The sequence below is a fragment of the Zosterops lateralis genome, assembly GCF_965231275.1.
Source record: "Zosterops lateralis genome assembly, chromosome: Z".
Lineage (NCBI taxonomy): Eukaryota > Metazoa > Chordata > Aves > Passeriformes > Zosteropidae > Zosterops > Zosterops lateralis.
The window spans coordinates 11,743,529-11,763,648 of NC_139800.1; the positions used below are offsets into that span (position 1 = coordinate 11,743,529).

The 20,120-nt window shown below is 34.7% G+C and overlaps 1 protein-coding gene across 1 annotated transcript in view; it reads right to left on the reverse strand.

The window, feature by feature from the left end:
- Window positions 1-20,120, reverse strand: part of RAB3C (RAB3C, member RAS oncogene family) — a 125,036-nt gene that overhangs the window by 66,682 nt on the left and 38,234 nt on the right. The window lies entirely within an intron of this gene.

Genomic DNA, 20,120 nt, shown 5'->3' on the forward strand with positions numbered 1-20,120 from the left:
TGGGTAAAATGCTGGAGCAAAATAGCATCCTTAGGACTTTCATTACTAGAACAAGATGGTTCCTGAAGCCAGGAAACATCTTGAAAAAAAGGCAATGTCTAATTGTTCTGGTCTTATAATTTTAATCCACCAATAGACTTTTTTGCTGACAAAAAACCCCAAACAAACAAACAAAAAAAACCCTGCATGGCAGTGGTCTGAAAACAAGCATATCTGGCAAAAAAGAAGAAATTTGCTATCAGTCCTTTACCTCCACCCAGTTTTTTCCCTCATCTTAATCAACTGTGTTTAAAGCAAGAAATGCAGAAATGTAAGTCTTATCTCCTATTCCTTGCTTTCCTTATTTCCATTAAAAACTTTTCAGGGTAGCAACCAGCTTTTAATATACTTAATGCAATTTCTAGCACAGTGTTTAGTCTAGAGAAAAGGCAGCTGGCTGCAGATCTCATTAATGCTTTTATAAATATTTCACAACAGGTGCCAAGAGGATGGTACCAGACTCTTTTTGGCGGTGCCCAGTGACAGGACAAGGAACAATGGCCATAAACCAAAAAATAAAAAAGTTCCACCTCAGCTTGAGGAAGAACTTCTTTACATTGAGGGTAGTACTGGAGCAGGCTGCCCAGGGAGGTTGTGGAGTCTCCCTCTCTGAACACCCTCAACACCCACCTGGAATTGTTCCTGTGTCACCTGCTCTGGGTGACCCCGCTCTGGCAGGTGTTTGGAAGACATGATCTCCAGGGGTCCTTTCCAACACCAAAGATTTTCTGATTCTGTGCTAAAATAATCTATGTCTGCACTAAAATTCAGACACAACAGCAATAACTGAAATATAGGAAATTCATAACTATTTCATGTTCTAGCATACTTATCTAATATTTTTAAGCCATTAACATTAATAGCATTACAGGAGACATATGTCTATGCAATCCTGTAATTAACGGATCAACTGTGCATATTTAATTTTAACAAATTTTGAAAATTAATGTAATTATTTCCAATTTTTTTAATAGCTAGGAAATAGATTACTTTACTAAACAGATAAATCTATATAATTTACCTTCCTACAAAGACTAACCAGTAACAAACATATTTTGTATGTTTTCTGAAAAAAATTCTAGGCTAGAAGTACTCCCTTGTGAACAAAAGAAAAATAGATTAGGTCTTCATTTCTGCACATATATCATTAAATTAATAAACTAATAAAATAAGAAAAGGAGATTCTACATGCAACAGAAAAAAAAATCTAGATTAAAAAAAAATAATCCAAAGTCATTACTGAAACAACCTTATGTAGGATATATGATTTCTGGTTATCCTGGATTACTGTATCTTCTGCTTTGATATAGTTTCAGTGATTCAAGATGGAAAGCTAAGGTAGTAGTTAGACTTTAGCAGAAATTAGGTTATCTTTGTGGGAAAGGCCAGACAGAGGTAAACTTTTTCTGCTTATGCTCTCAATTGACTGAACCTCTACCAGCTGTGGTCTGGAGCTTGGATAGCTCCTCCCAGATTTCCTGGTGTTCCTGAATATTAAGGTATTAAGCCTGTGCATACTTCATTTATGAAAAAAGTTTTAATTTCACTTTTTTTGTTGTTGTTGGTTTAGTGTTTGGGTTTGTGGGGGGGTTTGTTGGTGGTTTCACTTTTTTTGATTTGTTATTAGACAAATAAAGACATCTGGGAGGGACAGAAGCAAAATATGGCCCACACAAAGCATTCAACCTGTACAGAAGAGAGAGGATTTTCAAAAAAAAAATTATCAGTGTTAAAGTTATCTGCTTGGTTTTTAGTTAGAGATATGTTTGATTAGTATGTATGATAGCATGACAAGCAGGAGGCCACTCTTACTGAAGACAGTCTTATTTTGCTCTGGGTGGTTTCCAATGAAGCCCATCTGCAGATAAGAGTGAAAAGCCCTTAGAATAAAGCCATTACTCAATGATGCTTTCTGTCCAAGACACCAACTATTTTCTGTGTAGTAAAAGCCATGCAGGGTGGACTTAGGAATTCTTGTTTATAAAAATAAATAATGAAAATAAAAAATTAGTTTAAAGGATGAAAAACCAAGATGAAAATTCTTAAATGATTTTACACAAAGAAGCTACAGATAAAGATCCAAACACTGACTGACTTTGGGACAGAAGATGTTCGCCTAGACCCAAGCAATGGATTTGTGTCAGTCTGGGAAGGAATCAGGTATTTGGAATTGTTCTCATAATCTGATTCATAATTCCAAAGTCATATCTTATGTTATGTTAATAGGATGATAAAAAAAGATTTTCCAAAGTGATATTTTAGTATGCATGACATAGATGGATGACCATTAATAAAGGGGAGTACATAATTTCCACATATAGATAATCACATTCCTCTTGATATTATCTTATATTCACTTGCTATGAAGAAGCAATTAAAATTTTAATAGGCCTAATGCATACTTTATGCAGTAAAGTGTTCATGATCATGTAAGAAATGAAGCCAAATATAAATAATCAATGTTTCAAAACTTTTATGTTCCACACATTCATAAGCACATTCTTTGTATTCAGACAAAAATATCTTTGTAAGTGCCCTAAGGACAGGTCCTTTCACATGACCATTAAGGAATAAAAATACCATTTGACAGTAGAGATAACACACTAGAAAAATCATATACTTTAATATCAAATATTATATTTTATTACACTCATTTTGTTTATTTGAAGCAGATAATACAACTATGTACATGCTCTTTCTGTTTATTAGCTTTTATTCTTATGAAAGAACTATGCCAAAAAGAACTTATTTACATATTTTATCATATTTATAGTTATACATCACTATGACTGTATCCTCGGGTACTGTTACATACTTGTACTTGAAGAAAACCTTTTCCAGTTCAGGTGGGGCTACTGTCTGCTATGTTATCTTAGTCCATTTGGCAAGACCATGGAATTAATCTGATGACTGTCTTCTTAGATTTAAATTCTAAAAAACAACATCTGTATTTGCACTGATGTTTATTTCTAAGCAAATTAAATAAAATAAGCCTGAGGAGAATAAAATTTGGGCTATTATTGACTGGCATTTTAAGCAAGGCAGTTTATTTTTATCTTTGATGAGCAGAAAACAAGACACATAGATCATGTTGGGGACTTAGTCATTCATGTAGTTAATGTCTGGTAAGAACAGATGATTGCTCATTAAATGAGTGTAAATGCAGAGGGGAATGAATGACAGTGAGGGAATACTTTATGAAAACTACCACACACAAAAGACAAAAAGAGGTATCTTACAAATCTTAGAAAAAAACCACACACACACAAATCTCCACAGCTACAAGAAATATTTTCAAATAGTACATTTACTTTCATAAATTCAATTTTTAATACAGCTGCACTATTCCATTAGCTTCTAGTTAGCTGATCCTGTCTTTGTGAATCTTTTTTAGTAGGCATCAGATTTGAATTACTAAATCACATTACTATAAGGTTTAGTGGTCACAGTACTTTAGAAATTGTCCATTTTCTGAGCATTGTATACCACACAATAGCTACTAGTCCACAGTCTTGAGTATCTGGAAGACTCTCATGCTTGCACAGATTTCCTTTTCATGTTTTGATGCCTCCAGTACGCTTTTTTGGGCTTCTTTTCTTAACTGATTTTTTTCATGTATAATAGAAATTAGTCATCTGCAAATATTTCCATGCTGCAGATCCTGATATGCATTATTACATATTCGAAAAATTCATTGCTTTTTCAAGTGTTCCAACAGCTAAAAGGACCAGTAAAGTTTTTCTATCAATAAAGGTCTTGAAGAGGGCATATACATCCATAGACAGGGAAAGAAGAATGGTAGAAGTATCGATTGAATGCAAAATATCTGATTCTACCTCTGGATGAAGATAGGAATCTGGTACGCTTTTGGCCAACTCTCATTCCTTCTGCTCATATATGTATCAAATGGTAGGTAAACAAATAATTCTATATTCTTCTATATTATCATTTGAGTTAAACTTCTAACTGTGAAATTTGACATACAATAAAAAAATAAGCTGAGATATGTTAGTTGTTTGTATAGTAACCGCATGAATCAGTGTTTGTCCTGTGCTCCTCTCATTAATAATGTTATGGAAAATTTCCTACAGATACTAATTGTTACTGTGGAACTGCTATATCATTGGAGGCTTTAGTGTATGGGGAATGCACCAGCTGCTGACAACAATGCTCCCAGAGGAATGCATAGATATCCTGTAATAGCCACCTGTGAAAGCAGAAACACTTGAGGATAGGAAGCTAGCTGGCCCAAGAGGAATCATGTGTTTCACATGAAGTTAAGAGTTTAGTGGGCTAGAAAGCCTCAAAATACAAATCAAGGCTCTGATAGTAATCCTGGAGATACTATTTAGTATCCTACTTGCAAAGTACAGTTAGATAACTCAACAGAAGTAAAGTCCTCCTACTGCCAAGTCCTGCTAAGCTAGACTTCATCAAGAACTTTCCATACCAACCTAAACTACACCAGTGTTTTGGCAATGGGTTAAATCATACACTTCAATTCATCTGCTGTGTGCCCTCCCTCTCAGCCTGGCGTAGCACTGCACCTCTGACAGGAACAAGACTTTATGCAAATAACTTGCAAATGGAGTCACTCATTATTAACAGACAGTTCAGAAGGTGAAAACAAACAGCTTTTGGCAGCAAGAACTTTTAATGAGCCTGTCATGAGAGTTCAGCCTGCAAAACACAAATTTATTTTTTAGCACGCTTAAGAGACTCTGTGCCTCTGCATTTCTGTTCTCTATTCCAAACATACTAATATCTTTTTTTAGATTTATTTCCTCACTACAAGTTTTACTCACATCATAATACAGCTTGTTCTCTGTATCATAAACCTGGCAAGAGTAAAGGAAGATTTCTGGGATGGTGTTTATACCTCTGCTTCACACCCACAACATATGATGGCAAGGCAAATAGAAAGGTAAAATTAGAAATGTGAGTTGGATGAATCCTCACTTTACAGGCCAAAATTTCTGTTAAGGTAAACAAAACTGGCCAAGCAATCAAGAACCTCAGTTCCCTAATAAGTTCCGGTTTTCTTTCCTGTTGTTGCCCCCCGAAGGTTATTTATATACTTAAGAAAAGACACTTGATATTTCTTTCATTTTTCTGATCTCTCCTTAGGTATTTCTGAAGTGTCAGGAAAAAATGATAAGGATAAAAACAAAATATGACAAACCATAACGCCCCAACCAATCGAAGAAAAGTCACAAAAAAAACCACCCAAGAAAAACTCACAACAAAAACAAACAAACAGACAAACAACCCCCCAAACCCAAAAAATACAAACCCCTCCCCCCCCCAAAAAAAAAATGCAAACCCCAAATATTCACCCTTCCTCAGAACTACAAAAAAAAACCCCACCAACAGCAATAATAATAATAATTAAAAATAAAATTTAAAAAAAGGTATTCAAGGAGAGGGAAGAGATGACCTCTGCAAAAATCCTCTTGAGATGAGGAGAAAACCTTCCTGAAGCCTCCTGATAACCACCCAGGAAGAGCAGCTGTGGGCTTATACCGGAAGCAACTGGGCAGGGCACAGAGAAAGAGGACAGGGAGAAAAGCTGCTGGAGCAGGAGGAGCTGATTATCTCAGGAGCACTGTTTCTCAACAAACAGCACTTTCAACAGAAAGTGTTAGAAGCATCAACAGATGAGCACTAACAAGGAAAGGAAAACACAGTTCAGAATACTTATTTTAGCTAAGGTATGCACAAAAGATGTAACACAGTGTATTGCCAATTCAGTCTTTGGTTATGTACCTATTTCCAGTCAGCAGATCTTTTAAAATTTCTCATGGCTTTGGTTTCCCTGGAAGTGTCTTTTATATTCATTCATATATATAAATATATGTATTTATATTTTATGTTTATAAATATATGAGTGTATCTGTGACTGCATACATGTGCTTGTATAAATAAAATATATATAAAATATATGTAATATATATTTTACATATATAAAATATATGAGTTATATATATAGGCATTTGGAGCTTGAAAAGCCAGCTACTGAGCTTGCCAATGCATATCTGCTAACGTTATGTGCTAGTCCGTAGAACTCACCTCAAAATCAGAGCTGATGATTCCTTCCTCAAACAGGAGGAATGCAGGAAGATGGTAGGGCTAGCTGGAAATATCTGGGGTCATATCAGTGGAGAGAGGCATTATTCCAAAAGTGGCCAGCAAAAAGGGGCCTGTGGGGGGCTGTGCAGGACAAAGGTACAGCAGAGCTGTACACTGAGAGACTGGCTGCTAGAAAGGTCCAGACTGAAACTTGAAAACCATATTACTGCCAGACTAAAAAAACACTTTCTCTCACTCCATCTATGGAGCTGCTCATTGTGTCTGAAATTATTGTAATTTTAAATTTTCTGCTTTTCTCCTTTCCTGTTCTTTCTTCTCTCTCCTTTATTTTTAAGACTCACATAATTTGTCCATTCCCTGCAGTTCAACTATCATGCCTCCCGAAAGCACAACATTTAGGAAAGCAGGGTAGCACTGTCTCTTTTCTAGCCCAGCGGAACTTGACCTCAGTTGCCATCAGTTCTGGCCTCAATTTTTGAGCCCTGCTGCTATTTCAGTGCATGCCCCCCTCTCTTTCACCATAGGCTGTAGCTTTCTCCTGGTCCTGTCTTCATTTTTTACTGTCATCTGTCATAATTTTCTGAATGTGAGGATCAATTCCTCTTGCCCTTCTTCCCCATCTTTGGACATGTGTTGGATCAGTAGAACTTGGCATTATCCTCAAAAGTAAAACAAATTAAAGTACTCTTCTATATTTTAACCAAACTTCATGGTAAGTCTTAAGAAGAATTTCTTTCTGGAAAGGCTAAGGTTTTGCTTTCAAGATCTTTTTTTTTTTTTCTATTTTATGAGAAGTGTTACAAAATCAAGGGTTATATGCTGCCACCAAAACCTTATAGTGGAAATAATGAATTTATAATATTTAATTTTCACTTCCTGTAGTATTGTAAGTAGATTTCAGGAGTCACATTAAAATGTAAATGAATATTGGAGTGCAACTTGTCACTACATCTACAGAAAAAAAATGAGATAATAACTTTATATTTGTATTATTTTGAAATACTTGTAAATCAGACTGTAAAAAGTTCCTCATATTTTTTCAGAAACATAACGTAGCAGCAGAGACCCATTCTGAAAAAAAAAAAGTTCTATACAATCAAAACTAGCAAAGCTGTGACAAGTATCTTTGTTTTACAGGCAGTTATTACCATATGGGAAGCAGGACATGGAAAAAAAGTGGTATTCTTAGATATGTAATTTTTGTTTTTCAAAGTTCCTGCTCCCAGGCCTGAGACTGTACAAAAACAGCAATGGGCTTTTTCTTCTTTTTAATTTTATATTCAGAGACCAAAAATGTTTCCTGGTGCATAATGAAAAAAACCTAAAACTTTTAATGTAAACAGAAATGAATGTATTATCAATAAATTTTTTACTAAACCCAAAATCATTTCAGAATGCTGAAACCAGGCACTGAATTCTTGAAAAGCCTGAGAGGATCAGAAAAATCTGCATTTCAATGAAAAGAGAAATATATATAAGATCTATGATAACATTACAAGGAACAATAATCTTAGAAATCTCAAACTCAACTACAGACAGCCATCAGATTTGAGTGAAGGTCTCCTCAAGCTCCAGGAGTGCACTCAGTAATTTGGACACTAAACAGTTGCCATCACACTTACAATGGGTGGATATAGTTTGGAGAGGTCATTCCTAATGCCATGAGACCTATGCCCACTCCTGTTAGGAAAAGAAGAAGTAGAGCTGTTTCATCCACAGATGAAACATACAGAGGCAGAGATGCCTTTAATTTAGCAGTGAGTGGAAAAAAACACTGATCTTATTAGAACTTAACAGAGAGTCAAGTTGACTACTATCATATAAACAAAGAACAATGTTGAGGGACATTGGAACTCCAGAGTACACTCCTCTTTCCCATTTCTGTACTTTGATTATATACTTATAAATCTTTTTGATTAACTGCTTTACTCTAGAACTTTTTATTCACAAAATAATAATCTTTCATCTTTCTCTTCCCCTTTTTATTCGGTCCCATTCTCTATCTCTAACAGCTTTCTCTATTAATATTCATTACTCATATTTAATTAACTTACCCTTATTATTCAGGATGAATTGGGATCCAAGGGTAGAAAAAAGTTTGACCAGACATTTTGATAACAGTTCTATGCTAGTGGCTCATTGCACTGAAAAAATTTGCATAATAGTGTCATCATGTTACAATATTATGCAAATCTTTGTCCAGTTATTAGTTCACAGTACCTCTTGGCTATTGAGAGCTATGAAAATAACTCTTTCCTCAGGACAATGGTGAGCTTAGCACATTCTGTTCTGTGTCTTTTTTAGAAGCAGACTTATAACACTCCAACTCTAAAAGAAAAATTATCTCACAGTAAAAAGAACATTTTAAAACCATAAACCATGCACTCTTGCCAGAAACTCTCTCCCCACCTCTACTTTTTCTTGTGATGAACCTCTGTGTTTAAATCTGCAGTGAAGTTTCTCTCATTTGGAACAAATTAAATAAACATTCCTATTAAATATTAATAACCTTCCAAAGCTACCCAGGAGTAAATGAATGCACTTCTAGTAAGAATATTAAGTTTAAAAAATATGTTTAAAGGCTTACTGGAATTACTATGAACTTGTACTTTTCCTTTTTTTTTACATTTAAAATGTATAAAAAAGAAAAAAGACAACTTGCAGCACAGAACGAGAAACATTTTACCTACTTTAAGTAAGAAACTACAAATGCAACATTTCTGGAAGGTCTCAGGCATGGCAGAAGTCCAATCCCACCCAGAACTTGCATGAGGACTGGTAAAAGGCAGAGCTTTGTGCTTTAGAATACCTGCTGAATAAAAGTACTGGCCTACAGTGTGGTCAGTGCTACAACAGTTTCTTTCTACCTTGACAAAAAAATGCTGCTTTAGAGCTGTCTGGAAGATTCCTTGTAGGAGGATCTATAGGTAACTTGTGGAAGAATTATGAGGACACATTCCCTATAATATAAAGATACTTTTGTTATCAATATGCTGCTAGAATTATCTACACATAAGATTTATCTATTAATTTGGGGAAACTCTAAATTGGATTGAAGCCACCAAAATCAAAGTAAGATGGAATTCTTAGGTAGCCTATAAGCACTTCTAAAATCTCTTCAGTAAGGAAAGAAAGTTTTAAGATGCCAAATAGAATCAATATGATGTGAGAGTGGGGTTTTGCCCAAGAAAATATTATTTTCATCCAAAACAAAAGGATATTTTGTTCTCTGGCTAATCAATAAATACCTCTGAACTATGGAAAGGTCATGTTTAGAACACTTCTCTATTGTCCAGTTATTTGAGAGACATGTAATTGAAGAGAGCACAGGTTATTCTAACAAGAAAATAGTTATATAGCATGAAAACATGCCAGCAGCTGACAGTTTAATGCACACCCACCAATCATGTTTGTTATTTTGTTATGGTTTAACATCCTAAATTAATAAAGAGTAAGTTGTAAAAAGAAGTTAAATATGTCAGGTGTGATTAATCTATGAATCTTGCAGTCTTTCAAGTACAGTGCCTTATATTTGCATTCTCTTCATAGGGAATTCTGTGGCATAAAGTGGCATAATTAAATCAGAGATCATCTAAATTGCTGTTTAATTTGGCACTTGGTCTCTCTTTTCCTTTTAGGTCAGATTTTTTGAGAGCATGTGCCTAGCATATGCATAAGCATATTTAGAAATTTAATGACTTTGTAATTTTAAAATCAAACTCTTGAGAAAAAAAACAGTCTTACCAGAAAGCATAATTGTCAAATCTAGGAATGGAAGGAAAGGGAAAGGGAAAAGGAAAGGGAAAGGGAAAGGGAAAGGGAAAGGGAAAGGGAAAGGGAAAGGGGAAAGGGGAAAGAAAAAGGAAAAGGAAAGGGCAAAGGCAAAGAAAAGGAAAAGGGAAAGGGAAAGGGAAAGGGAAAGGGAAAGGGAAAGGAAAAGGAAATTTCATTTGTAAGGGTCTGTCCCATGAAATTTTCATTTGGAAGAGACTGTTCAACTGTCTGACCACTTCAGGACCAACCAAAATCTACAGCATTTTCTTCTGAGCATTGTCCAAATGACTCTTAAACACTGATAGGTTTGAGGGTATGGACCTCATATCTAGGAGAGAAAAAAATATTATTCAAGAGATTCTTCAATAAAGAGAGTAATAAGTGAAACAAGGAACAGGTATCAAAGGTGAAAGTTAATAACTAGGAAATTTTCCTCCTATACTTATATTTCAAAAAGCACCAGGCAAATAAAACAGCAGCAACACCTCTGCACTTCAAAGAATAATAGCCTTTGAAGTTTTAGAAATGTCCATGAAACCTGGCAAGACAATATAGACTTACTCTTAACAAAAAAGTATGTCACAAACTTTTATAAATGCATAGGTAGGCTGATGCACTTTTATAAAGAGACTTTCCAGAAATCTTGATGATGAGAAGTCATTTTTATAAGGAATTCAAGCTTCAGGTGCTTTGCTGGATGATGACTAGAACAGTAATCACATTCTGGAATCAAACATTACTCCTTGGACTTCTAAGAAAATCTAATTTTTTAGACATTGGTAAAGAAACAGAGGTGAGGCTTACAAAACTTGTAAAACTAACATTTTTCATTTAGAACTTCAGAAAAAAAAGTGAAGCTGCTAATCCTTTATCATTTATAAGTGATGAACATTTTTACCTTTTACATATGAGTAACACTTTGCTGTGACTCACAGACAGTAAATAATAAGACCCTAGAGAAAGATCACATAAAAAGGTTGTTTTTGTTTTTTTTTTTTTTTTTTTTTTTTTTTTTTTTTTTTTTTTTTTTTTTTTTTGTTGTTGTTGTTGTTGTTTTTTTGTTGTTTTTTTTTGTTTGTTTTTTTTTTCTGCTAAATTAACCAAATAATTAATTCTAGCACTTGAGATTTTTGATGCAAGGTTATTTTCACTGGAAAATTCTGGATTACTCAAATCAACTTTTGCTAAAATTCATGTTTGTGTGAAAAATTTCATTACAGTAGATAATTGGATCAAAGTGCATCTAGGAATTACTGGCCAAAACCTTACAATAACTCCCTCTAAAAGTAGGTCATAGGCTGTAGAGATCCAGGGAGTAGCAGAATCATAAAAACATTTCCTGAAAGACATTGTTGGACATGGAAAACCTGGCTATCCCTGTCTGGTTTTGGGTTCACATTTACAGGCTGATAAAGCACAACATCCACAAAGGCCTGAGATGCCCTATCACTTTACACCTGAGAATTTATGCAATTATTTTGATGACTCACCTCTATCTACTGTGTCACCCAAAAATGACAGATCCTTTTAGAATCCAAGCAGATAAATCTCTCAGTTTTCTGAGGAAGTCACAGTGTTTTTAATTTTCCAATGCTAATTTTATCTTCCTTTGCCTTATCTTTTAAGCAAGTGAAACAGTTAATTATGAGATCAATTTACATAAAATTTTCAAGCAGAACCCAATCAGAGAAAAGTCTCCTTGCTTTTGTAGATATAAAGTTACATCACATCCATTCTTAATTTTATTTTTGGTAACAAAATGTATAAGACAGAAAAACTGGATCCTTACTAGAAAATTTAATTAACCTTTTAGAAATATCCAAAAATATTTATGCTGATATAAGTAAAGGGGTAGAATCCTATTCATCCTGAAACTGCAATGTCATTGCAAGAGTTCAAATCAAATACCAAATCAAAACAATAGATTTGGTAGAAGATATTTAGATTCGTCAGGGAAGAAGGCCTGAGTGAAATGCATGATTCCTTCCTAAATATTCTATAATTCTCATATTTATTATCAAGCAGAATGATTGCCATAGTTTATTTGAAGTTTTGAATGCAAATATTTCAATAAAATAAAATGTGCTGGTATAAATAATTTCTAGAGGTAGGATTTAGATCCTATATGATGAACTATAATTAGTGTTATTCTTCAGCTGTGATTCTTGAACGACAGGTGCTCTTTCAGAAATCAGAATTATTCTGTCTTAATGCATCATAAAGGAATAGGAAATTACTGTCTAATGGAAGCAGAAAAATGACCAGCTGTGAAATCTGTATCAAGTATAATTATAATCAGAGCTACATTAAAGCACTAGCTACTTCAAAACCAGACATTGGGCTTATATACAGTCAAAGAACAGTCTAAAAGCAAATTGACTGTAAATAACTTTCAAAGGGCTTTGCTGCCTACAGTGCACCACTGACTGCAGTTCAGTAGTGGATGTCTGATCACAAGAATTCTGCTTTAATTTAGACACTGTGATATTTGTTCTATAATTTAAAAAATCAGTAAAATTAAGAGACAGCATCCTGAAAGCCACCATATTCTACAGCATCTGTATCCCATTCCTTCCCAGGAATAACTCTTGTAACTCTCACATAATAGTGGTTTTAGAGTAGTAGTAGTAGTAGTAGTAGTAGTAGTAGTAGTAGTAGTAGTAGTACTAGTAGTAGTAGTAGTAGGGTTTCCTAATTTTTTAACAATTTAGTCCCAAAGGTGAGTGTTCCTGTGTACACACAGCAATTCTTAAGTATATATGTGTATGACTATATGTATATAACACAAATCATATATATTCCATTATTCCTGTTATGATTTACAAAGGTGTGGTTTTTTGTAAACTTGCCCTATGTATTATGCTTTTATGTTAGGGAAGAAGAAAGCAACACAGTCCCCGAATTCTTACTGACCTCCTCAAAGCATGAGAAGAAGGAAATATACTCCTCCATAATTGTTCCTTTATACCTTTGCATTTCATCTATTATAAACAAAGAGAGGAGTTACCTAACAGGTGAACTAAATCCAGAAGTGTGAATCAGATCTGCAAGGATACTAAGATATTGGAATTATTTTGCATTCATATACTATTTACCTAAGAAAAATCAAATATAAAGTTAAATGTGAATGATAGCAAATTAAATTAATCTTTTTCAAATACAAATTAGACTAAATTATTTGAAAAGCCATGTCAATAAATCCATTGATAGAGCAGCTTTTAAATACACAGCAGAGAACATAATCCAGGTTCCTTAACAATGCCTCTCCAGGCTTCTTTCACTGCAAAAGACACCTTTCTGGTGACGTCTTGTATTTTTTCTTGTATTTTCCTTCCAATAAAAACTTGGTCTTTGCTGCAACCTGAATAGAAAGCCCAGTAATCTGTTCACTGAATATAGCAATGACCAGCATATTAACTGGAAATTGCATTATTAGACATTAAACCTTGTGTTCTTTGATCCTAGATAAAAACGGGAGATTTTTTCTACTTTGATTTGATTAAATTGCGGGACATGTTATTTCATTGTGCAGACATAAGTGAATTATAATCCATCAGCTGACAAAATGCTTCTGTGACTGAAAAGGCCGACTGACAGTCAAAGGGGAGACTTGAATAAAGATCAAAGTGAGAACTGATCCCAGAAAGGAGGGTTGGAGCTTTTTCTTAATACATAGTTTCTACTATACTGTGACAGGAAAAAAAAAGTCTACTCATTTCACATGTAACCATGCTCAGAGATTGTTCCTTTGAAGATTATTTGCCAGGGTTGTTTATTAGGGGGCTCTGTATAGGCTCCCTGGGGTCTGTGTTTCAGCCCACAGCCCACAGCTCAAACAGAAGATATTAATTTTCCTAAAACTAACTGCTTTGGATTTCACAGTCACATTTACTGAAGAGCAGAGGCAACAAATGAATATGAGGAGCACATGAATTTTTTTTTCCCATTTTTTCACTTTTAATCTTCAATGTGATGAAAATGTGATCTTCGGGACACATAATTTTTTGCCTGAGATATACTACAATCTTTTGGTTTCATATTGCATTTTCTTTCATCCCAGGTACCATCAAAGTTACTGGATGCTGCAGGAAGTATATGTTCTCCAAAATTATGAAACCAAACTTCCTTAATGTACAGGAGTTCCTGAGTACTTTAGGTACTTAGTCCTCAAAACTGTGAATGAGGACAGTTCTGTAAGTCATCATTAGGTGTTCAAGAAGATTGAACAGGTTCAAGTGGTTCCAGCGTGGATGTTTCGGAACAAAGTACAGCATGAACTTCGTTATGTAGTACATAGAAATAGTAGATTCAATCAACAACTAATTAATATTTTAAATCACAAGCTCAAACAAAACACATTCAATTTAGTCACTTCATACACCCAAGAAGGATCTTAACCTCACAGAACAATTTAACTGAACTTGGAGCAAAATTACCAACCACAAAAATTACTGTCTGCCCTCAAATCTTTTATTAGACTTGCCACATGCATATCTAAAATAGAACAACTGGAACATCAGTCACCCTGTATTTTATCAGAACGTCTTGTGAATTAACAAGTCTTTGGAAACACTGCTGATAATAACCCATCAAATCCGTTTCAATAATGTGTACCAAAAAGTGTTTGGTAACAAATCTCTTATATATAATTATACATTATATACAAACCCTCCTTTAAAAAAACAAACATATAGAGATTCAAGCATAGAAATGTCGATTTCATTTTTTATAGGATAATTTAGACTAAATCTTTCCAATGAAAGCATATAGGGCAGAAATATAGTGCTTAAGATGGGTGATATACTTTCAACCCATGAACCCAAACAGATATCTCTCTCCTTTGCTGACCATCACCCCAGGATCCAGGCAGCATGATCTGGGCTAGTGAAGTCTGAACTGACTCAAGTGTGGAAGGAAGTGTGAGCAAGATGATGATGCTCTGGTGACAATAAATGAACTTGGGTCCTGACTGATGACCTAAGATCATTCATACTCCATCATGGTTTCTTATTAAAACCTCACTTAATTTTGAAGGTTCAGAACTGTTTGGAGATTGGTTTGTTTGCTTATATTTTAATTGTATAACAGAATGCTGAAGACTAAAGCTAGAAAAATCTCTTCAGGCTGCATTTTTTTCTTTCTCAGTGGTCAATACAATTCCTATACTTTGCATTTTAAACCGGATGTGTTTACTCCTGTCCTCTCTTTGACTCTTAAAGCTCCTTTGAGCATTTATAACCCGTTCATCTGTACAGAATAAATAGGCAAACTGCATACCTCCCAGGTGGTGTTTGAAACACAGAATATCTTGAATGAATTATCCATGTAGAGTGACACAGAATATTAAATCTAAGACCTTTTATAACTGTGCCAGTTTTTCTCTTCCCTTCCAACTTTCTTTCTGAGAAGCAACTCTATCCTTAGTATAACATTCATTCACCCCTAAAACAGTAAAATCTGCTCTATAGTATTATTCAATATCTTTCTTTCCATAAAGAAAGCAATTGCAACACAATGCCTGACTGCAGAAAATAATAAAAAAAAGGATGCTTCACACTATTATATCACTTATATTAATTTTCAGATAACGGATATTTCATTAGTACACACAAAAAAAATCTAGTATAATTAAAAACTAATTGATATAGGGCTAAGGACTGTATTTTATGAAAGCCACAGTTAAAAGTGTTTACTATTGTAAACACTGATAACTTTTTCTAATAAGTAGCTTGTATTACCCTGTGTTTTGTATGTTACATACCATACAGAATAAACTTATAAATTGGATCTTAGGACAAAACAGCACAGATAATGTCCTCTGATGTCTAGTATATAAAAATGCACTTTATATCAATCTAATCTATAGCTTCACCAAAAATTTAGATCAAGATTAGATAATATTACATTTCTATGTTTTTAAGAATTAATCCTGATTGATTAAATCATGAACACCTTTTCCAATAAAAAAAACCTATCACATTCAAATAGCTCTTTTCTTAAGCAGGGACAAGGATCATAAATGCTGTATATTTTTAGGGGGATTCTCATGGTTTCAATGAAAATCAAAAGAACCATTTACCAAAGTTGCTGAAAATTGAAAATTTTGCATGAAAATTGGTATTTTCAGAAAGTAATTGCCAGCCACAGTAATGAGGATGTGTTGTAGAGTGAATTCAAGACCTATTGGCAGAAGAGGAATCTGTAAACACCTTTCTGTTGATGCTGTCTGATTCAGGTCCAGACCACCATCTTAGGCCTTCAGGTCTGCTGGAAGTTATCCTCTTCATTTTCAGTACCAATTGTCCTAACTTGCAGCCACTGCTCACATGTGACATTTGTTAGTTTGGAATGGCCAGTTGGATGCTCTGCTCTGGCTGTTCCCCACACATCACTGCACTGAGAGGGAAGAGCTGTGCACTGCACATCACCAGAGCACAACCAGCCTGTTTACCAGCTGTGGCACTTCACTCACTTCCTCATGAGCACTACTCTATTTTCATCTCATTCTCTCTGTGTCTGCTTGTGCTGTGCATGAGGCAGCCTCCTTAGCTCTGCCTTTAGCCCTATCCGACCTCAGTTTTTTGCTATACCCTTCTGCTATACTGCTTAGGGTTAGCCATTGACCTCCCATAATCACCTGCTATGTGAATCACCCCCTTACCCCCTCTAGTCAGTATCACACTGAACTGCTTAGAGCCAGAGCTGGGCACTCCTCTGACAAACAGGAAGCACAGGATGGCAACTACTGCAAATAAAGAGCAATTTTATAATTGTGATTCACATTTTCTGAGCAAAGGTGTGCAATATGAGTCATATGAAGCCATACACAATTGATCTAATTGTGAGTTGTATGCTCTTTCCAACCCCTGCTGAATGCTGCCAGAAGCAATCTCTAAATTACACTAACATAAGTAAGGTCATTTGAACTACACAATGTGTAGCTGAACACAAAAAAGATGGCCTTATTTGAAGAAATTCCCCACATTTAATAAGAGCTGTGGATAGAGCTAATATCTATTTGGATATTCAAATACATGTTCATGTGTTTTGTGGTAATTTAGTTGTTAATACTACAGTATTTGCTATTACCCTTTTTTTTTCAGATGTATCACATAAACACATGTTTGTGACCTCTCTCCTAAAACCCAGGGACTATCAAGTATCTCTTCAGTTGTACCACTGTTGTGTGGACGTGTATGATAGAGAATTCAAATGTCATGTATACAATCCACACCTTTCTTGCCTGGCTAACAGCATATGTGCCCACTTTACCATTTTTAATAGTTCTCTTAATGATGTAATTATGCCTGAGTAAAATTTGCTGCTACTGTCTAGGTCAAGCATCCCTCTTGTTATTGTACATATATTTGGAAATTGCGAACTAGCAACACAGGTAATTAAACCCAAAGGAGTTTCTCTTAACAGCTTTTTGTGCTGACTGTACACAAAACACTGCAGCTACTGCCACTTTTCTCACAAAATCCTCAGTTCTGTGGTGGCTATAGTGCCAGTCACCATTTTTATATAGTAACCTCACAGATACACCTCTGATCCAGGCAGGACATAAAAGAGATTAAAGCCTGGACAGTCCAATAGCTGAAGACTGTTCCCACTTTTCAGGAAAGTGTTCTTATCTCTTGACTCTCCTCACCTAGTGAATGTCCTCTCTTGTCTTCTGGCCTTAGGAATTGAATGAGACTTATGAGACATTGAATGAGACTTATGTCTTCTAAAGATAACACAAGGCTTATCTCCAGAGCCTACAGGTTGGACTTCTTGCAGAAAGAAAAAAACAGTGCTCTGATTCCTGGCAACAGTGAGAATTTGACTACCACAGATTAGGAATAAACTGATTATTGAACATATAGAAAAAGAATATAGAAGCTACTTAAATCTAGAAATGTTTTAATGCATTTCATTGAGTTAGAGGAATGGATTTCTGAGCTAGACTTCGCTGACATCTGTATTTTAAAAAATCTGTTGCCAATACTAATACTATTTTATATATCCAATAGAGAATTCTGGCAATCTAGGGAAAAATGAAAAATAATCACTATAATGAAATTCCTTTGCACTTCCAATCTCTCAATTTATTTTTAACAAATCCATACTTTTTTTATACCAAATCTAGGCTCTCTTTTCAATGAAAGGTTGGACCAGAAGACCTTTTGAGGGTTCTATGTTTCTATGCTATGAGTTGTGCAATAAATTCACATAAATATAAACACTAAATAAAATAGTGATAAACCCTCTGCTTCAGATTAACAGCAAAAAACCCAATAGCAGGTTCCATCATCTATATGCTGGTGAATAGCCACCGAGCTTTGCACAGAGTTCCTTCATAATCATTTTTTGAAATTCACAATGTTTTTCCCACAGCTGACATGTGCTACTGCACCATGATTATTTAAATTTAGAATAAAACAGAAGGAGCCAGTTCCTAATTTAATCAGGAAAGAGACCAATATTTTAACTGTTTACAAGGATATGAGTTACTGGAACTTCTGTATTGTAATAGAGGACATTTGAGCTACCAGTTCTGGATAAGCATTGAAAATCACAATTTATTCTTTAAATAAACTAACTTCTGAGCTGAACTTCTTTGTAAATTAAAGAAATATGAGTAGCTCATAAAATACCTTTTTGATTTTTAACACTAGGAAAAAAAATCCCGAAATCTATGCGGAAGGTAAACTTAAATCAGTCCTTTTTCCTATTATTTTGTGATGGATTTGTATTGTTTTCTGACCTGTGGTGGGTATTTACTTCACTAACACAACATGTATTGCATTGCAAGTTTAGCCTGAGATAAAGAGGCCTGTAAGTCACTATTTTGTAGTGTCCATTAAATGAACTAAAATAAAGAAGGTTACTTTTTTCTACATATATGTAAACTATCATAAAACAATTATTACTATTCATTTGATTGACAGCTTTATTTCTAAACCACTGCAAATGTGATTGACAGCTTTCTTTCTAAACTACTACTACTACAAGGAAGAGAACTGTGTGAAAAGTAAATATAGTAACATATTTAATTCACATGATTTTAATTCCACACTTTACATAGGAATCGCACTTCAAGCCCACGGAATAAGTAAACATTTCTAACCAGAGCTAAGCATCTAACATAAGCTTGGTTTTTGGTTCTGTTTGTGACCTTCAAGGCTTACATTCTGTATTCTTAGCAAGAAGGTTTTGATCACTTACATTACATGGGTATTATGTTTCTTGTCTGCATAGTTCTTCTAACAGTTACTAAGAGATTTATTTCCCATTTAATAAAAAGTGAAAATTCTGTGATTTAAACCATACAACCAACATATGTCTAAGAAGCACTGACCAAGTCTGCTACAACTGGCAGGATTAAGAAAGAATACTTACCTCTGCTTTTTAAGTTAAGAGTCCACTATTTTTTAGTTTGTGGAGGCCCTAGGCACTCAGAGGGAATTTTAATTATTTATGTTTATAAATATGGCACAGGCAGACTAGCTGATTTAAAATTTTCTCTCCCTACATTTTTAATTTCCTACTTGTCATGAGCTATTGCAAGGTTTTATATTTATATGGATTTATAGCAAGATACTCCTCAAGCCTGCTGCAGCAGATGGATCATTTTTAAGGGCTGTAGAATTAGGCTTACAGTACCTCTAGAAGAATTCTAATGATGACACACTGAAGCAATACCAACTCCTTTGCATCTTTTATTCTTTCAGGATATTTTAATTCCTCAAGGAACAGACCAAATTAATGTGAATTCTAGCAGAAATGCACACATTTTTTTAATTTTTTACTTTCCTAATGAATTTTTGTCAAGGGGGAGCTGCATAACAACTTTTGCATTAACATTTGCATTATGAAGGTCCAACTGCACATTTTTAATTGTTGAGTATCATTTATTTACTGTCTGTTGTGTAAATCGCTAGTGAAATTATCTTAACACTGGACATTTAAAGAAAGAGTCTTTCATATCCATTAAACTAGCCACATATGATAGGACAGACATCAGAGAAATTACAACTATTTGTACCAGTACTCCCACATTATCAAACTTGAGAAATTCATCTGACAAGAAAAACAGAAAGCATCTTTTCAGGAAGAAATTATTATCTCTGTATCCTGAACTCATAGGGTGAGCAGAGAAAAGGACTGATTCCTTCATGCTGTGAGGTATCTACCCACAGCTTCCTGCTAAGGGAGAGGAAATGATTTAGACA